Genomic DNA, 5,788 nt, shown 5'->3' with positions numbered 1-5,788 from the left:
TTCCCTAGTGACACAGAAAAGAATCCTAAAGGGGAACAAAAGGGAGTGAGATGGGAAGACTGCAAGGCCATCACCATATTGAAGGAAGTCTCAGAAGAAGAAGGAATCAGACCCTCAGAACAGGAGCCAGAAATCTTGAAGGAAGGTTTGGAAGAAGCTAAGCAGGAAAGTGAAACTGAGCAAGCCAAGGAACTGCAAAAAGGCATGCTGGAAACATACCAACCAAAAGCACCATTTCCTCAGAGGTTAGGAGGAGGTGAAAAAGGGAAAACATATTCAAGGTTTTTAGAGACATTTAAGTCTCTCCATATCAATATTCCCTTCTTCGACCTCACTCTATTGTGAGTTTTTACTTGACGATAACCGGTGCACTTGCCGGAAGGAATTTCGCCGATCGTGCAATTTCCTAAATCGTAGCATATCAAGTTTATGCACATCAGTTTCCATGCTTCATGTTTAATTATGTTTGTGTCTTTACTATATGATCATTAGTGTCTAAGTGTCTACGCCTTAAAGTTATGAATATGAATCCATTACCTCTCTTGAATGAAAAATGTTTTAAAAACAAAAGAACAAGAAGTACATAGTTTCGAATTTATCCTTGAAACTAGTTTAATTATTTTGATGTGGTGGCAATACTTTTTGTTTTCTGAATGTATGCTTGAACAGTGCATATGTCTTTTGAATTTCATGTTTATGAATGTTAAATATGTTGGCTCTTGAAGAATAAGGAAAAAGGAGAAATGTTATTTGATAATCTGAAAAATCATAAAAAAGATTCTTGAAGCAAGAAAAAGCAGTGAATACAAAAGCTTGCAGAAAAAAATGGCGAAAAAAAAAAGAGAAAAAGAAAAAGCAAGCAGAAAAAGCCAAAAGCTCTTTAAACCAAAAGGCAAGAGCAAAAAGCCAATAGCCCTTAAAACCAAAAGGCAAGGGTAATAAAAAGGATCCAAAGCTTTGAGCATCAGTGGATAGGAGGGCCTAAAGGAATAAAATCCTGGCCTAAGCGGCTAAACCAAGCTGTCCCTAACCATGTGCTTGTGGCGTGAAGGTGTCAAGTGAAAACTTGAGACTGAGCGGTTAAAGTTGAAATCCAAAGCAAAAACAGAGTGTGCTTAAGAATCCTGGACACCTCTAATTGGGGACTTTAGCAAAGCTGAGTCACAATCTGAAAAGGTTCACCCAGTTATGGGTCTGTGGCATTTATGTATCCGGCGATAATACTGGAAAACAAAGTGCTTAGGGCCACGACCAAGACTCATAAGGTAGCTGTGTTCAAGAATCAACATACTGAACTAGGAAAATCAATAACACTATCTGAATTCTAAGTTTCTATAGATGCCAATCATTATGAACTTCAATGGATAAAGTGAGATGCCAAAACTATTCAAGAGGCAAAAAGCTACAAGTCCGGCTCATCTGATTAGAGCTAAGTTTCATTGATATTTTGGAATTTATAGTATATTCTCTTCTTTTTATCCTATTTGATTTTCAGTTACTTGGGGACAAGCAACAATTTAAGTTTGGTGTTGTGATGAGCGGAAAATTTATACGCTTTTGGCATTGTTTTTACATCGTTTTTAGTATGATTTAGTTAGTTTTTAGTATATTTTTATTACTTTTTAAATAAAATTCATATTTCTGGACTTTACTATGAGTTTGTGTGTTTTTTTGTGATTTCAGGTATTTTCTGGCTGAAATTGAGGGACTTGAGCAAAAATTAGATTCAGAGGTTGAAGAAGGACTGCAGATGCTGTTGGATTCTGACCTCCCTGCATTCAAAGTGGATTTTCTGGAGCTACAGAACTTCGAATGGCTTGCTTTCAATTGCGTTGGAAAGTAGACATCCAGGGCTTTCCAGCAATATATAATAGTCCATATTTTGCCTAAGTTTAGACGACGCAAACTGGCGTTCAACGCCAGTTCCATGCTGTATTCTGGAGTTAAACGCCAGAAACAGGTTGCAAAGTGGAGTTAAACGCCAGAAACAGGTTACAAACTGGTGTTCAACTCCAAGAGAAGACTCTACACGTGTAAAGCTCAATGCTCAGCCCAAGCACACACCAAGTGGGCCCCAGAAGTGGATTTCTGCATCATTTACTCATTTCTGTAAACCCTAGTAACTAGTTTAGTATAAATAGGACTTGCCTGACAAACACTTCTGTTCTACATGCAAACAAGCTAGAATGAATATCTCTTAGATATCTAATACAGAGGACCGAGTCCAAGATATTAGAATCTTTGTGGTATAAGTTAGAACCCATGGATGGCCATTCTTGAGATCCGGAAAGTCTAAACCTTGTCTGTGATATTCCGAGTAGGATCTGGAAAGGGATGGCTGTGACGAGCTTCAAACTCGCGAGTGCTGGGCGTAGTGACAGACAGAAAAGGATAGTAAATCCTATTCCAGTATGATCGAGAACCGACAGATGATTAGCCATGCAGTGACAGCGCATTGGACCATTTTCACAGAGAGGATGGGATGTAGCCATTGACAACGGTGATGCCCTACATAAAGCTTGCCATGGAAAGGAGTAGGAATGATTGGATGAAGACAGCAGGAAAGCAGAGGTTCAGAGGAACGAAAGGCATCTCTATATGCTTATCTGAAATTCTCACCAATGAATTACATAAGTATCTCTATCCTAGTTTATATTTCAATTATGTTTTGATTATCAAATCTCCATAACTATCTGAATCCGCCTTACTGAGATTTACACGGTGACCATAGCTTGCTTCAAGCCGACAATCTCCGTGGGATCGACCCTTACTCACGTAAGGTTTATTACTTGGACGACCCAGTGCACTTGCTGGTTAGTTGTGCGGAATTGTGATAAAGTGTGATTCACGTTTGAAAGCACCAAGCCATTGGCGCCATTGTTGAAGATCACGATTTTGCCCACCACCTAACCTAGCTACTAATTGACTTAGTAGTAGGCTAAAGTCAATGGTTATCAAATTGACCACATAGGATTCTCAAATCACCAATTCAATGAGACCTAATGACTCAAGGTCACTCAATTCCCTTAGCCTAGGCCAAGAGTAAAGAAAACTACTCAAAATCTAGTGTAAACATTTTATCAAACACTTAGAATGCAAGAAAAGTAAACATCACAAAATGCTAGAATTAATGAAACCCATAACTAACACAAGCAAGAAATCAACAATAGCAAGTGAAGTAAACATCAAAAGCATAGAAATATAAAATTGCATGAGAAGAAATTGAGGTCCAACAATTATTCATAAACATATAAGAGAGCAAAACAAGAAACTAACAAGAGTAACTAAGAATATTAAGACAATAGAACACTAAAATATAAAGAGAATTGAAATCAAAACAAGAATTGAAAGAGAAATTTGTGAGAGATTAACCTAACTTTATCTTAATTTCTATCCTAAATCTAGAGAGAGGAGAGAGCCTCTCTCTCTAGAATTCTACCCTAAAACATGATAAAAACTAAACTATGACTACTTGGTTTATCCCCTCTTCAATCCTTGGGTTCAATAGCATCTGAGTTGGATTGGGCCCAAAATGCTTCAGAAATCGCTAGCCACGAGTTGCCTTAAGTGAGTCACGTGCAACTTTTCACGCGTACGAATGATGCACGCATACGCGTCCTTAGACACTAGGCAACTATGGAAAATTTTATCATTTTGAAGCCCCAGATGTTAGCTTTCCAACGCAATTAAAACCGCCTCATTTGGTTCTCTGTAGCTCAAGTTATGATCGATTAAGTACGAAGAGGTCAGTATTGACAGCTTTGCGATTCCTTCATTTCTTCATGAGTTCTCCCACTTTGCATGCTTTTTCTTCATTCCTTCAATCCAATCTTTGCCTTCTAAACCTAAAATCACTTAACAAACATATCAAGGTATCGAATGGAATTAAAGTAAATTAAATTTAGCTATTTTAAGGCTTAAAAAGCATGTTTTCACACTTAAGCACAAATTTAGAGAGAATTACAAAACCATGATATTTCATTGAATAAATGTGAGAAAATTTGATAAAATCCCCTAAATTAAGCCTAAAATAAACCACAAAATTGGAGTTTATCAGTGCTTTATGGATAGGGAATTGAGGGAGGTGAATGAACCATGGGTGTTGGAGTTTTATGCCAACTTTCACAATGCCAACCTCAAGTCCATTCTTGTCCGGGGTAAACAAATTCCCATCACAGAAGGTCCAATTTCGAAGATTCTGAACATCCCGCCTAAGATAAAAAGGTGATGTGCTTATGCGAAGGCGCAAGCCGACCGCCAACTAGGCACCTTGGATTGGGATAGGATTCTGAAAAAGATAGCTATTCCGAACTCGGCATGGGTTATGAGTTTGGAGGATAATTCTACGCCAATTGGACTCCCGATTAAGCAACTCACTTATGATGCTTGGATATGGAAACAACTCTTGACCAACTATGCTATACCGACTATTCATGAGACTACTATTACATGGAAGATGGCTGTTTTTGTTTGGGTTATGTTGGAGGGAGAGCCGGTGAATTTGCCCAAGGTTATCAAGCATTTGATGTGGAAGGTGCCAATATCCATCAAGCGGAAGGGGGCTTTTCCAGTTATGATCACTAAGATGATTGCCAAAGCTAGCCTTGTGTGGGAAGAAGATGATTATCCACCTACCTTGGCGAAACAAGGACTTGTACATTCCTCATGGTGATTGGCTGAAGGATTACCCAGGCTTTGTTGATGCAAAGAAGAAGAAGAAGAGGAAAGTAACCACCAGTGAGCCGAGCTGACCTCCAACACAATCATCATCTATTCTTCAGGCCCTCAGGACTCAAGAGCTCGGTCTCAAGCTCTTGGAGCGGCTAGAGCGCTTGGAGAGGCACATAAACTGGAAGTATCAAAACATCAAGCTGCAAAATAGAGAGTGGAACCCTATGATTGAAAAGTTAGACACTCTTGAAGAGCTCTCAGAGGCTGAGGATGCTGAGTCAGCAGCTGAGGTACAGGTCGAGACTGATACACAGGCGGCAGATGCTGAGATGCCGGTGGCTGACGTTGAGGTAGCTCTATCACCACAGCCTGAGGCCGCACCACCTACCCCTCCCATTGATTGACACATTTGTTAGCACAGAGGACCGTGCTAAGTTTAAGTGTGGAGGGGGGAGGATTTGCAACACTTTTACCGGACATGTCGGGTTTGGCTTTATAAACGACAGATGAGACTCATCAGCTGTAGGACAAGCATGCATCATGTGCACATATTTGATTTTCTTGTTTGTGCATGGTCTTGGCTTGCTTAATTTTTAAGGCATGTTAATTGCTAACTGCCTACTTGTCATATGTGCTTTCTGTATGTTCTTGACTTGTTTGTTTGTTTGCTTGTGGTTTTACCAGAGTTGGAGGATTGGAGGACAGGCGGAGGATTGAGGGTTTTGATTAGAATTTGACCAAGTTTAGAACCTTAAAGAACTACCCCCAGTTTATGGTTTCTATTTTAGTTCCTTAAGTTTTATAATTTGAGTGTTGGCATTCTACGATTGCCTCTGGCTTTCCCGTGGCCTTATTTATTATATATGTGGGCACCTTAACCATATTAAGAACCCCTAGTTCTCATCCCATACAATATTATTGTTTTTCAGATGCAGGTTGAGAAGCACCACTCTGTGTTCTGGAGACTCTGATGAAGCGAAGAACTCTTAGGACTCAGGGGCGTATTTTGTTTATATTTATAAAGGTATATAGATTCTTCACCTTGTATTTTATTTTTGTCCCTCCTAGAGGTTGCCTTGGAGAAACAGGTTCTGTAAATTATATTTTTGGTTTTTTG

The sequence above is a fragment of the Arachis ipaensis genome, chromosome B03 (assembly GCF_000816755.2).
Source record: "Arachis ipaensis cultivar K30076 chromosome B03, Araip1.1, whole genome shotgun sequence".
Taxonomy (NCBI): domain Eukaryota; kingdom Viridiplantae; phylum Streptophyta; class Magnoliopsida; order Fabales; family Fabaceae; genus Arachis; species Arachis ipaensis.
Note: the sequence above shows the minus strand (reverse complement) of the source record.